The sequence below is a fragment of the Euprymna scolopes genome, chromosome 28 (genome assembly GCF_053919585.1).
Source record: "Euprymna scolopes isolate OS-2025 chromosome 28, ASM5391958v1, whole genome shotgun sequence".
Lineage (NCBI taxonomy): Eukaryota > Metazoa > Mollusca > Cephalopoda > Sepiida > Sepiolidae > Euprymna > Euprymna scolopes.
Window position 1 is genome coordinate 42,604,789 of NC_136509.1, and position 15,528 is coordinate 42,620,316.

The following is a 15,528-nucleotide window of genomic DNA, read 5'->3' on the forward strand; positions in this document are numbered from 1 at the left end:
GATAATTGATTAAAAAAAAAAACTTTATGCGGACAGAAATGTATGTGATAGGTTATAACGTACGCCCAAAAAATGTGTATAATTCGATATAACGTACACACGAATATAATATGTGTGTGACAGATAATAACGTACGTACAAACATAAAGGGTATAACACCTTTACAATCAGAAATTTATGTGCATAGGTGAAAACGTAGGCCCAAAAAATATGTAAAAAATGGCTAGCGTACTTACGAATGCACACGTGTGAAATCTGATAACGTATGTGCCAACATATAAATATGTGTGAAAGTTTTATGTGTGTGTGAAAGATGAATAGCATATACATATATATATATATATATACATATATATATATATGTATATATAAGAGCATTTTGCTCTTATTATACGTTTTATGTACGGTAAGTGTGCGTGAAGGATGGATAGCAAATATATATATATATATATATATATATATATATATATATATATATATATATATATAAAGAGCATGTTGCTCTTATTATAAGCTCTTTGGTTTTATCGTGCTTTTACACATGGTTGAGATTACTCTATAAATATTAATTCTTTAATATTTATAATATACTTTAGTTTTACCATCTTGGATCATTTTGGTAAATCTAATTGTAATTTGTATATATATATATATATATATATATATATATATATATATATACACACATATATATATATATAAGATTATGCCGTATCTACAAACATAAATGTGTGTTAATAGTGATTACGTACGTACGAAAAAAATGTATAAAAAGGTGGTAATTTACTTGCAAACACAAAGCATTTAAGTTAGCTTGTTTATAATATCTCAAGATAGATAGGCATGCTAGATAAGTAACACAGTATTTAATTAGTTTTCATTTTCTCGTATTAACACTTTTTATAAACTCTTCACAGATGTACTCACAGGAAGGGCTAAAAAAATAAACAACTGTATATATTTTTTTAAAAATCTGATTAAAAAGACGTGCTTTGGGTTTGTCAGTAACTTGTTGATGAGTTATGGTGTGCATTCCCAAATGAATTTTCTGGGTTTCATCTTCGTGAGAATTCGATGTTAATGTGTGTTTGTATATATTCCTTTAGTACTGAGTTTTCTAGTCAGTGAATCAGATTGTTTGTTATACACTGACCAATTTATCGCAGACAATATAGCGTCTTGATCAAGTACAGCTTCTCTTGACCTTCAATTCATCCTTTTTACCGTTTTAGAGTTTTTTTACTTATTGTTATTAATTCATATGTATCGCTTTTTCTTAATTATTCGGATATCATAATATTTAATTAGCTGCAATTTACGATAACAAAGGTCAATACAAAATTACAATATCCAACCTGTATTTTGTTGCGAAAAAGTGAACACGGACACCCACAGACGGACAGAATAGTAAAAGATATCTTATATATATATAGTTTTCTATTATTCTGTCTGTCTGTCCTTTCTATTATTCTGCCTGGCTGTCATGTGCTGTGATCACTTCTGTTCAGAAAATACTGGTAAGGTATAGTGTTTGTTTTTCCTTTTAAACATTATTGTTAATTCAAAATGATGAATCACAAATTACTCTAGGATATCTATAATTATTGAGCTTATTATATGTATACAGTACAATAAGCATTGTTTTCTTTTAATTGTAGTAATACATCTACTGATACATTAAAATAAACTCTGCTCGTTAGAGTCCAGGTCTAATTCCCTCTATTATATATAAATACACACACACACACACACGCACACACACACACACACATATATATATATATATATATATATATATATATATCCATATCATAGTTATTTAATGTGCATAAGAAACCAATTCGTGCTTCGACTTCAAGAATACTACTAACAATATTTACACTATTGGGGAACTCTCTCCATGCTTTCGAAGTGCTATGTGGCTTTATCAGTACCTATTTCTTTCATCCTATACCAAATTTTTCAATTAAAAAAGGCTAGTCAAGGGCATATATGGTTAGCAATCTATAAAGAAAAACATGAAAATACAACGACTGCTCTCATTGACTCTTTATTTCAAATCCACACTACAGGGTTGATCTCTACAAGGTTGTACCTGAGCTTCACCGTTTCGACCATGTTGATGGCATCCACACTGAAAACCGGCTCCGTTTGATGATCCCCAACTGTATAGAGGAATCAACACACCTAACATGAAGGGATGTCGTTCCTCGCTATTATACTTTATTCCTCGGCGCTCATTCGTGAACGACCTGAAATATATGATGTATAAATAAAATCAAGTGAAAATTATAAATGCTGGCAGATAGTGGTTTTTCAGTGAAATAGTGGAAACGTATTCCGATTATTTGTTTGTAATTAGTATTTCACACAACAAACGCAACCCGTATTTTTCAATATGTGAAGACTATTATCCTTTCTAATGATGTAAGGAAAACAACTCTCATTTTTTATGCGTGATAATACAGGTGCTCGTCTGAACTCCAATCCCTGGTCCCCCATCGCCAAACTTTCACGAAAATCACCCGTCTAGCTGAATCCACTGTGAAAAATTTCCCCCACTCTATATCTGTGCCTAAATCAAAACGCGGATTTCATGAGCAAAGCTTCTTTCTTAGAACTGCACGCCTGTGGAACTCTGTTCCGTCTGCCTGCTTCCCTCCGGACTACAACTTGGATGTCTTTAAGTCTAATGTTAACAAATTCCTTATGAACCGCGCCCCCTAATTAAACACTTCATAAAATCTCCTCACTAACGTGATGTACTTGCAATAACCCTTATCCCTGAGTGGCTTCTGGGCCTTGATAAGTGGTGATCACTGTGTAAAAAAAAAAAAAAAATAGCAATCACTTTTTTTTTCATTACTGTGCACAATTTATTAGCTACACATATTCTTAGTTTTTCGTCTATTTTTCATTTATCTTACACAATTCGTATTTGATATATTTTGCGAACCCCGGCTATTCATATTTTTGTGTCAGCATTAGGTATAAACATTAAATAGAACCGATAATGCTTGACTAAAATGCATATAAAATCTCGTGTTTTCTTTACTTTTACTAATGTTTTCGAAATATTTGTCTTTGCCAATAAATAATCTGAACAGATAGTAAGTGTTTCTATTGCTTTAGATATATGTTCGACACACTCACAAACAGACGTGTATATCGATTTTTGCGGTTATCAGGATCACACTATTAAATTTTACGTGTCTTTAAAATAAGAAATATGAAACATCCAGCCAGACCATATGTGGCGATGTAACGATTCATCAGATCATTTGCATCTAAGTAATTTATAGCTAAAGAACTCGCTGCATCATTATAGGAAATTATATATATATATATATATATATATATATATATATATATATATATATATTAGAATACCCATGACCCGTTGGGTCAGTATGTTATATTAGCTATGAAATTCATGTATGAGCGTGACATAATAGAAACATTTCTATGAAAGTATATGAAAGTAAAAAAGAGTATAGACAGATTTCTATGAGTCGTTCTGTTAATTATAATTGATTACTTTTGAAACAAAAACTTACAGTTACTGAATTATAAGTGGTTAGCCATATTTATAGGTAAATGTGCACTGAAAAGATAACATAATACTTATTATAGTTAAATTCAAATTTTGATATATCTGCTTTTTTATATCGTTAATTTCTGTATGACGTTTAAGTTATTTTAAATCACACTCTTCCCATGTTAAATGATAATTGTGAAATAATAAGGTTAATTCGACCGTGTTTGGATATTACCATTCTTGGAATTTTACCCTTCAACCGGAATATCCATTCATGTGAAATCTTTTTATCATTTTTCTTTTACCTCCTATTCCCCTGACCTCACCCCTTTTTTAACCAAGTAAGATCTGTGACTTACTTTTAGTTTCATTAAATACATTTATATGCAAAATCCGATCCCGCATGTTGCTAATTCCTGCCCTCTGATGAGAAGGAGAGTATTTCTTCGAAACTCCGCGGATTAAGGACTATCCACTTATCTTGTGCTTCCTTTTTAAAATTAAATATGTTTTTAACTCTTTTTCAAGATGTCTTTTAACATGTTTTATTAATCATTTGTTCATATACTAATATATATATATATATATATATATACTAATAAATATATATATACTAATATATACATATACTAATATGTATAAATGTATATACGTATATGTAGTAATATATATATTCATATATATATATATATATATATATATATATATATATATATATTTAATTATATATATACTAATATACGTAGGGACCGACGTTAAAAATATTTAAAAATAAATGTTTAAATTTCAACAGTATTTTTCGCGGTTAACGAGAGCCGAATAGATTAGGTCCCTACTTATGAAGCCTACTTATGTTGCTGGGTTTTAATCTATCGATGGTGTTTTTCGTGACAACCTGCACTGATGATTCCCCAAAAGGATGAAACACAAGTGTATGTAGGTATTTAATAATTAATATTGTTGCAAATTATGTTAGCTACTTTAAGAGACTCGATTCTTATCGTTGAATTAACTCGGTCAATTGGTTTATATGTGCAGATCATCATCTAATGATCAAATCACTCTGACAGATGTTTAGAAAAAATCATTTAAAATAAATGTTTTAATTACAACAACAAAGAGATGGCTTCTGTTACCGGGTTCTAACTTATCGACAGGTGCTCTACGTGACACCTTGCACTGATAAATCCCGAAAAGGATGAAACAGTAGTGTATGTAGGTGTTTTATAATTATTATACTCCCTCTCTCTCTCTCTCTCTCATATATATATATATATATATATATATATATATATATAATATATATATATATATAGGGAGGGAGAGAGAGAGAGAGAGAGAGAGAGAGAGAGGCATTATCATTGAGACATTATATAACAAGTTTTAAGAAGGAGCGAGCCGACCGAGCAGGCTTCGGAAATAAACCTTTTGCAGACATACACCAACAGCGAACATACATAAATACATACATACACACACACATTTTCGCTTTTATATATATAGATGAGATGAAGAATGTCCTTAATAATAACTAAACGTCGATTATCTAGACAGCAATCAGGGCAATTGCTAATACGCCGTCGACAATCAATTCAGTAGAGTGTGGATCATTTCGAAAACAGTGGTGTTGGTATATGTACTCTTAGAATACCAATCTGAAAATTCTTTAACCTTACATTTTGAGAAAAATCTTCGGTCATGATAATATATTGTTTATTATTTTTACTTCATCCCATAGGGGGCGATGGTCCCCCCTCTCCATCTAGACATGGTTGGCTATACCCGATTTTCCCGTCTCCCCTTTATACCGCTTTTCGGTGTTCTTCCACCCTTACTTTAAGGGGGCGACTTGTTTAAAAGTAAAATTAATAAAAAGAGAGACCCACTGGAAAGTGAGAAAACTTAAAGAAACAGCTCACATGCTCGGGCATAACAACCTACTGAGCAAACCAAGCGTAGAGCTGAATAGAATTCGGACACCTCTAAAAGAGAAAGAAAACCTTGAATAACTACATAGGTTTAACATTAACAAAAATCAACTAAGAATTGTCCTAGTGACATATGGCCGAGTAGTCCTAGACGTTGTATCAAAGTTTACTGTTACCCAAAGGTGCTGAGTTCAATCCTGAACGAAGGCAGTAAAAAGTAACATTCAAAACAGATAATCAGCAACTATGTCCCAGAGCCTAGCTGGAGTCCGAACAGGGTACCCGCGTAATAATAATAAAGGGTTGGGTTCGAGAGTCCTAACAAACGGTTCCCCAGTTCGATACAAAACAGCTGACGAAGATGAGGAAGTCAGTCCAACAATCTCAATAAATGAAAACACCTAATCTCAAAAATACAGGCAATAACTAGCTCAGTAAATGAAATTAAGATAATGGAAAGATGTTATCATTCTTACTTAGAAAATATCTCATTGTTTTTAAAGTTGACGACTCCATTATTCATTTCACTTGAACAATGAATGATGTATTGATATACATATATATACATATATATATATATATATATAATACACATACACACATACGCATATATATATATATATATATATATATATATATATATATATATATATATATATATACAGTCCGTGGAAGTTCGTATTACTCTGACCGGAAATTGATTAGACAGAACAAGACAGATCTTTCTATAAAGCGTTTAATTCGATGCCACTATTAAACAAATTATAGGAGTGAGGATTAGTAAGTTTTAATTGTTGCAGAATCATAGCTTAATAAGGCTGTCGGAAAGATATGATGATAACGATGGCATAATAATAATAATAATAATAATAAATGTAAAGTAATTCTAATAATAGTATATTCACTAATAATAATATATATTCACTGATTGATATAATAATTAAGCGATTGATTTTGCGCTACGAAACAGATACTGTCAAGAATTTTATAAGTCAACTGAATTAAAGGAATACATTATAGGATGGTAAAAATGATTTTTTTATTATAACTTTTTGTTATTTATTCTCTATATTGGCTGTAATTCCATTGAGTTTCTTAAATAAAGATTAGTATATATTATAAGAAAACATATTCCTACAGATATATATATATATATATATATATATATATAGATGCACTTACACACATACGCATATAATTATATAAGAAAATGCACATATATATATATAGATATATATATATAGGATTATTTCCACAATTATATATATATATATATAAATCTATACATATATATATATGTGTATACACACACACACACATATATATATATATGCGTGTATATATATACATATATATATGCATATATATATACATAAGGATGTACATCTACTTTTATATTTAAGTATTTAATGTGCTAACGATAATATGGTATAGTATTTTCTTCCTAAATAAAGAGGAAATACAGTGTAATTGTGTGCTTGCAGTAAGCGTACACTCAAGATATAATCTATCTGTTCAAAATATACACAATTATTTTCAAAGCGATATATTAAAATATAAAAACCTTATAATAATCATTTAAAGTTTCTTACACGGACAATAAAATTATAACTAATACTGGGAAGCTGAAATACCAAGAGCTCATAGGACGCAATCTTGCTATTTTCGTAAGATAGTGACGGATTTGATGAAACTTTCTTATAAAATAAAGTAAATGTCTATTTGTATCCGTGTATAATGGGTTTGCCACAACGTTCTTTATTTTATTAGTTTTACAAATGTTATTAATCTTATTGTAAATTTAATTAATATTTTTATTGCTGGAAAGATGTGTTTTTTTAAGATATCTATCAGATAAAAGAACTCCAACCGGGCTTTAAAACATAATGATTCCCAGCCGGATTTTTTCAGTAAAGTATTGCATCCCATAAGGTTATTGGACAAAAGAGATCTTAAATAAAATACAGCAAACAGAATGATGGTCCCATTTTACTATGTATCTGTAGCACCTGAGATGAAATATTACTATGAAACAAAGATGCTGGAATAATCATCTTTTAACAGGAGAGTTGAGCCAGATGAGGCATTGTGTTCACCTACGGTAAGCTTTTAGCAAGAGAAATCCAACAGTAAATTCAATTTGAAAGAAATTTGTCTGTGAGGACGAAGATGTAAATGAGCAAACTACAAAATGTGTGCCAAAAACGGAATTAATGGAATAGAAAAATAATCTGAAACGGACTGCAAAAATCTGGCAAGTATGCAAGCGCATACTTATTTTTTAAATAAAATTAAAATGAAACATTTTGAAAAAAAAACCTTAAGTGTCGAATATAATGATGAAATATTATTCATTTATTTTTTGCCGATATTTCGGTAAAAAAAAAAGATTCATCAGGAATGGTAGGTAATCCGATCCGAGCGATTTTTAATTTTTTTATTTTGTTTCTTCTGTTTTTATAGTAGAAGTAACCCCTTGCAGTAGAAAAAATAGCAATGTTCGTCTTACTTGGTAGAACCACTTCTGTTACGCTCCGTTTGTCGAGCGGAAGTTTAAATGAAAAGATGGTCACACACTTTTTAAAGAAACTTATTCTATAAATAAAATTTATATGAAACATTTTTAAAAATCTTCATAAATAAAAATTATAACATAATTTTTATTTATTTTTATTGGTCGATATATCGCTTAAAGATAGCCTTATCAGAGAACGTAAATAGTCCAGTGCGAGAGTTTTTTTTTCTTTTTTTTTCTTCATTTTTGGTGTTATGGTGAAGATAATCCCTTAGATTAGAAGGGAATAGCAAATTCGTCTTGCTTGGTGGGACCACATGTGTTAAAAGAAAAAAAATCCCTCGGAGCAAACTACCTACCTGCACTGATGATTTTTCTTTTTTTGTGAAAAAAAAAGAAAAATAATATTACATACGACACTTAAAGGTTTTCAGAATTTTACAGAATGTAACACCTGTAGAAAGAGAGAGAGAGAGAAAGAAAGAAAGAGAGGGAGAGAGATACATATGTGCACATATAAACGCTTGATGCGTTTCAGTAGCAGAAACATGTGTAACTAAACAGATAAAACGGTAATAAAATAACATATGTATGTGTGTATGCATGTATGTATATATGTATATGTCAGGTCATGTCATATGCTACTAGTACCATGTAACCCAGTACTACCTGCCTCATGGTCGGGTCACCGGCGACTAAACTGGTTCCCCCACCAGACTTGTTTGGTGAGGAGGGCGGCTAGTCTCCCTGAAGGATTAAAAACAAGACCTTCCAAAGGGCGAATGAACTCTTTTTCTGGGTCAACGGCCAACTAGCACCGTGTATATTTGTGTGTGTATATGTGTATTGGGGTGGAGATGGCTCCCGTAAGCCGTGGTGAAGGCAACCTTTCTAGGAGAAGCAAATCTCTGATTTAAAAAACGATAAAGCGGAAGACCAGTACCCACATTAAGCTGGTCTGCAGTTTAATTTGTTGCTGGCTATCTTGCTCTTGCTTGTTGCTGGATCTCAACATTTTGAACCGAGAGAGAGACTTAGCTGTCGTACAAAGCTAAGACTCTGTAACATCATCTTTGTATAGATACTCCCTCAGGCATTTGGGCTCATGGACTTTAAGTGCCTGAGGGAGTGGCACTCGTCTGACAAGACGTTGCGATCATCATATATGTATGTATGTTTGTAGGGTTTAACCAAATGTAACTGAAACGGCAAGGGTTAGGTTATTCTCATAATAAAGAATTGCGTTATTATTAGACGCGAACCTATTCAAAATTGTATACCCCTACTACTGGCTTTATATATATATATATATATATATATATATATATATATATATATATATATATATATATATATATTGAGAGAATGTGAAAGCTAATAGAAATATAATAATCTAGATAGACATATAGAGAGAGAAAGCTAGAGTAAGATAAATTAATGAGTCTGATGTCGAATACACATTAAATGTAGTACAAATTTAAGTACGTATCGTAAAAAGCCATGTAAACTTTTAAAAAATAACCGCAAATAAGACAGAGACAATAACTATTTTACAATAAAATCTGTATTTAAAATTGTTTATGTGAATATGTTTATAATTCATGTAGGAAATCTGAAATATTTTATAATTCCATCGGGCATAAAGAAGAATAAGATATCTTTTTTTAACAAGAAATCATTTGTTTTCTTAAAAACACTTATTCATACGCATTTTACGTGTAAAAGGTAGAATCCGCTGAAATATTGAATCAGCAATTGCAAGGATTACTATAATTAAATTTTTAACGTATGGTAAACGAATAATAAAATCTCTGTGCTTATCGTAAAATTATTTGCAAAAGTATATCCAGTGTTAATATTCTTTAACGCTTTTGATTTAGACGCACCTAATACTGGCCTTCCTGTAGAATAAGTTTTCCTCCCTGATAAAGGACATTGAGGTTTAGTATCACAAATAGAACTGCTCTTTTATCATGGTAGTAAAACAAAAACTGAAATCAATAAGTACAATTAAGTCAAAACTTTCTTACGTCTTTGAACCAGAGGTACGCAAAACCAGTAAAATAGTTTTTGTATATTCGATTATAGCTTTTCACGTCTCTGCGGTTGAGTACGTTTTTTTATCTCTAGTACGAAATGACATTTTTCCCTACCATTTCTTTTAATATATTCTTTTTGGTTTCTCTTTTTTTTTCTTTTTCTCTATAGAATCTGTCCTGTATTACCATATTCTTTTCGTGTGTATTGGTGATTATCATTCAAACCGTGATCTTACTCTAAAATGTATTTCATTAAACTAAGGCGAAATAGGAACTTTGCACAGATTTTTCGACTCATTTTGTATTTTATCGAATATTTGCTCTATCATTCAATAATAATAAATATATTCTGGCACTCATCTTTGATTGTGTTCCCTCTCCACTTACCCTTACTCTCCCCGCAATTTGTATGCGTTCGTAGGTTACTCGTCACACCTACAAAACGACGGTAGATTTAGAAAGAGAATTGGATCAGCCGAGGAGTTTGTACAACTGTCACATTATTTCGGTGCAAGCTACGTTTTGCATATTTACGCAAATCACTTTTTAAGCCAGCAATATATCGGCGCAGGTTTCCACATATGTCACAGTTAGCGGGGGTGGGTTTGTGAATCCAGTGCTTAAGTCTCTTCGCCTTTGCGAATCAAACATTTGTAAGCGATATACGACTATTCGCGAGTATTATATGCTTTCGTGAATCAGGTTCAACCTGGCATGAGAAATTTTATTCCTATTCGTTCACATATATTCCAGATTGTTTTAGATAAGATTTTATTGTGTCCTAAAAAGTCTGTTTCGGTTTTGATGCACTTCTCTTTCCTTCCGACATTTCGCCATGGAATAAATGTCTTGGCAATCACCAGCATTCATACGCACAGTCTGACCAGCCATTTCCATTACCTTGCTTACCATTATAGTTAGTATCTGCAACATGGGATTGCCATTTTATGTGAATCATCTGTTTTCGGCTCCGTAAATACAGATTGGAATGATAAAGCTGTAGCCCTAAAGAAAAAAATATACAGATTTATTTTAAAACTTTTATTGAAAAAATGAAGTCAAGTAACTTGATTATGTAGTAGTGATAAACTTGATTCAATGTGGCCGCCTTTAGCCCCAATCACCGCCTTGATACGATCGAAAACTAGAAGCATGCCTATTCATTTTCCAGGTGCGCCAGCACACGCTCGGCGAATACGCTGATTGCGACGATCACGCTGGCTTTGGTGTTATTGAAGGTCATGTTACTGCTGTTCTCTACATATTACCAAATAAAGTAGTCCAACGTATTTAAGTCGGTAGAGAAGAAGAGCCAGTGAAAGAAAAATATAAAGTCGTAGCGGTCCTTCTGAAGACAAGCTTTGGTCTCTTTGGATTTGTGGGCCGGTGCAGACCCTTGCTGCTACACCCAAGGTCTGCCAGCGGCCAGGTGATTGCACCAAGGTATCACCTAAGTTTTATCACATCTAGGTACATTCTAGTGTTGACTTTCAAGCCGACGTCGAAGATATGAGGTGGCATGATGTGGCACATACTTGAAAACAAACGCCAAACTATAACCGTGATCGGAAATTTTGTTTTCATTTTTATACGCGCGTCCCTGCTATTCGTGGCAATCAATCCATGCATTTTGTATCGGAAGAGAGCACGAGTTTTACAGCAGCACATCGCCGATTTCGCCCGTTGAACATTGTCTCACTTTCAGACATGATACAAGACTCCTATTGCTGCTGGGATTTTTACGCAACTGGTCAACTACTAGTAATCTTCGGATGTACAACATCGCAATATCCACGTAGAACAATTTACTTACAATGAAGAAGAGTCTTTTTTTTAAAGAAAGTAATCCATAGTCATGATATATCACGCCAGATACCTTATACAGGGTATAAATGCCATCTGAGTTTTCATGGAACGTCACAACAAAGACTACAGCAAAGCGGATATTGAATAAGACACTTGTTACCTACTTGTTTTGCAGCAATAAGTTTGTTCTTTTTAGAAAAAAAAAACTTTAAAGTTTATTTATTTGATGTTTTAAATTTACTTTATATTTAATTCAATTTATTTTCAATTATGAAGGGCTTGATATAGTTGACTCTACAGCAAGATTTAACCGTATTTATTTAAGGTATTAACGTTATTTTCTTCTTTAAGCTATTGAATAACATACTTGTTACGTACTTGTTTTGCAGCAATAAGTTTGTTCTATTAAGAAAAAAAAAACTTTAAAGTTGACTTATTTGATGTTTTAAATTTACTTTATATTTAATTTAATTTGTTTTCAATTATGAAGGGCTTGATATAGTTGACTCTACAGCAAGATTTAACTGTATTTATTTAAGGTATTAACGTTATTTTCTTCATTAAGCTATGAGAGTTAATTTGCATTTTATTTTAATAGACAAGGATTGATGTATTTTATGCTTACTTTAACCAAACATGTGGTCACTTTTTGCAATAGGGTTGGATATTCGGTATAGATGTAATCCTATTGACTAATCCCTCCGCCCTGCTATATGTTTCGACCGGGCAATGCCAGGTATATACGGTTAGTTTAGAATAAATTATGGCTCACCAGGTTATTTTATTGCTAATAACAGGGTAGAAAATAATAAATGAACATTGGAAAGTCAGAGGAAAAGTTTGAGACGACATCTTAAATGCGATTTGTGTGCAAAGAGCACGATAACTTTTGCGTAATTGTGTGCGTGGGCAGCCAACGTTCGGTAGTAACGCAGATAGCTATCCTGGCTTAAATATACGCATTAGTAGTATTGTGTCTATTCTAAAGAAAGAAATGCAGACTAATGGGAATTCAGTGAAAATGTACTTCTAACGTTTGTCCGCTGAAAAATTTGGAAGACAAGACAGAAGCCTTTTAAGCGCCTTGAAAGGAGCAATTATAGTTTATTCATGTATTAATTATGAGCCCCATTATTTATTTATCAGAAGGAAATCAATATATAATAACATTTCCTACTCTGTTGAAAGTATGAAAACGTCAACTCCGTGTACGTTTGATGACAGTGACATTCCACTTGATAATTTAGATAATTAAAGATCGATTGTTCTCTCTTTAATAGGAAGATCAAATTAGAATTATGTAAACGCGGAGAGAAAGAGAGAGAGAGAGTGGGAGGGGAAGAGATAGATAGAGAGAGGGAGGGAGAGACCGAAAAAGAAAACTAAACCGAGATGCAGATATTGTCTTGGGCACCGTATTTGAATTTATTATCTCACTTTGCGCCTTTTTAGCGTAGTGGATGCCGTAAATGACTATGCGATTTGTAATACTGGTATATAATTATTTTGATTGCGCATTGTTGTTAGTGATGATGATGATGATGATGATGATGATGATGATGAACATCATTCAGCTATTAATTTCGAATGACTACTTGCTATCGTGCTTACCCGTTAACCCAATATCTTTCTCGTTAGAATTATTTTTAGAAAAACACTTACAGAAGTAAGTAGATGAATATTGCCAACGCCCTAGGTAGAATTGTGTTTGTAGAAGAATCTGAATTCAAATTTGGCACGCTCAGCTTGTCATAGTTAACAACTTAGTCACCGTCACGTTTCTGTTGATACGGACTGATTATGCCAGGTTCAAATCCTGTTCATGCTGAAGCACACCTTTTATTGATGGATGTTTGCAATCCTCACGTATTTTCTCATGCAGACATTCTGTTCTCTAAATTATCAGGCAACCTATGCTAATAACAAAACAAAGCCGGCCAAATGATGAAGACATGCTGCGTTATACTCAATGACCAAATTTACTTTATTAATTAGTTGTTTGTTAAATCGTTTACAAATTTCAGCATATTTGAAAATAATAAAGTGTCACGTCGAGTACCATTTCTTTGGGTCCAGGTTTCTCTTATATTTAAAATCGATCTCAATGGTAAGGGAACAGGAAACACAATATAGGATCATCAATATCAAGTCAACATCAGATCCATTTATTGTGAGATTACTCGGATGAAGTTTACACTTAAATGCACTTAAGATCGAGATGGAAGATTATTTCTTATCTACTATCGCTATACGCTTTAAATAATGCAATATCAAATTAGTAATTTCGCTTCTCGCTGAAAACTTAGAACTGTTTCAATACGTAATAAGTGATATCCATTCTGAACGTATGTAATTTATGCACTTTCTATTTCTGTTTTAATTTAAATACAAGTGGTGGCTTTAAAATTATCGTTACCTCTATTTTTACTATTATATATCTATGAAAAAGAAAACTTTATATATGTATGGGTTTGCGTGTGTGAGAGTTCGTTCTCTATGGACTCGGAAACAAATAGCCCGATAGTTATGACATTTCACACAAAAGTTTACTATGTGCCTGAGAGTGTTCTAAGATGGGTTTTATATCGGAATGTCTTCAATAAGTGTCGATAATCGAAATGACCCGATGAAAGATGTAACAGGCGATTTTTACCCGAGTTAACACCTTATATAGCCTAACATCACAGCCTTCCATTTCTGTCCTACTTTTTAAAAACGGTATAGTTTCATTTCTTACATTCTTAAATAATTTTAATGTTAAATGAAAGATGTATCTTTCAACATTCGATGTCGAACAATATTGGAACAACTTGCTAGTATGTATACAAGTGCTATTTACAGAGTTTGAGATGATAATTAGCAATAGTTAATATAAAAGCATTTATAATTCAGATTTATCAGTGGCACCCCTTATAATCAAATCTTGAATAGACCGACACATCTTTATCCAGACCAAATATATACATAAAAACATCTCTGCTCATATTTAAACGGAACTTTGTGCATGTATTGATGTATATTTGTTTGTCTGTGTAATTGTGTGATTTCATTTCATGTGAAAAGGTTGGGTAGGTTCTGTGACTATTCACACAAATAAGATGTTTGATTTTTGAAGTGTTCTTTGACAGGGTTGGTATTAGAAATTTTCCGATGAGTATCGAAAATCGATAATCCAAAAATCCGATTAAAGAAAGAAAAGCCGGATTTAAACCAAAGAGAACAACCTTATACAGACTAACATCACAAGTTAATTTGAGCAATTTTATCACCGCACATGCAGATGGGCCCGCCGTATAAAATCACCTCTAGGTGATTTGAAAAACTAATGGCGGCTAGAAATGAATGTTTCTGTTGAAAACATAACTGAACTATGACTCTTGGCGTTTGCATTTAAAACTTTACTTCAAGTCATTATATAAAATAATTTGATAAAATCAACAGTAGGTTGTCTACAGTGCAATGGGTACTAAAATGTATTGTGGGGTAAGTCACTGCGTGGGGGTAATGTGAAGCTTCTTCTATAATTAAGCATTCGACCGATTTGATAGACAAAAAATGGGCGATTTCCCTGATAACGATGAGAAAAATGTATTGTAAGCATGGAACAATCCTTGATCTCATGCAATCTCGTAGAACGTAAAATTTTCCTTCCAGGCTATCTATACACACACACACACACACACACACACACACACACACACA

At 32.4% G+C, this 15,528-nt stretch overlaps 1 long non-coding RNA gene across 1 annotated transcript in view; it reads right to left on the reverse strand.

Annotated features, from left to right (window-relative positions):
* Positions 1–2,031: 2,031 nt before the first annotated feature.
* Positions 2,032–15,528, reverse strand: part of LOC145249373 (uncharacterized) — a 33,052-nt gene continuing 19,555 nt past the window's right edge. The window contains exon 2 of the long non-coding RNA XR_013863519.1: positions 2,032–2,252. This is a non-coding gene — a long non-coding RNA (uncharacterized LOC145249373). The remainder of the gene's footprint in view (positions 2,253–15,528) is intronic.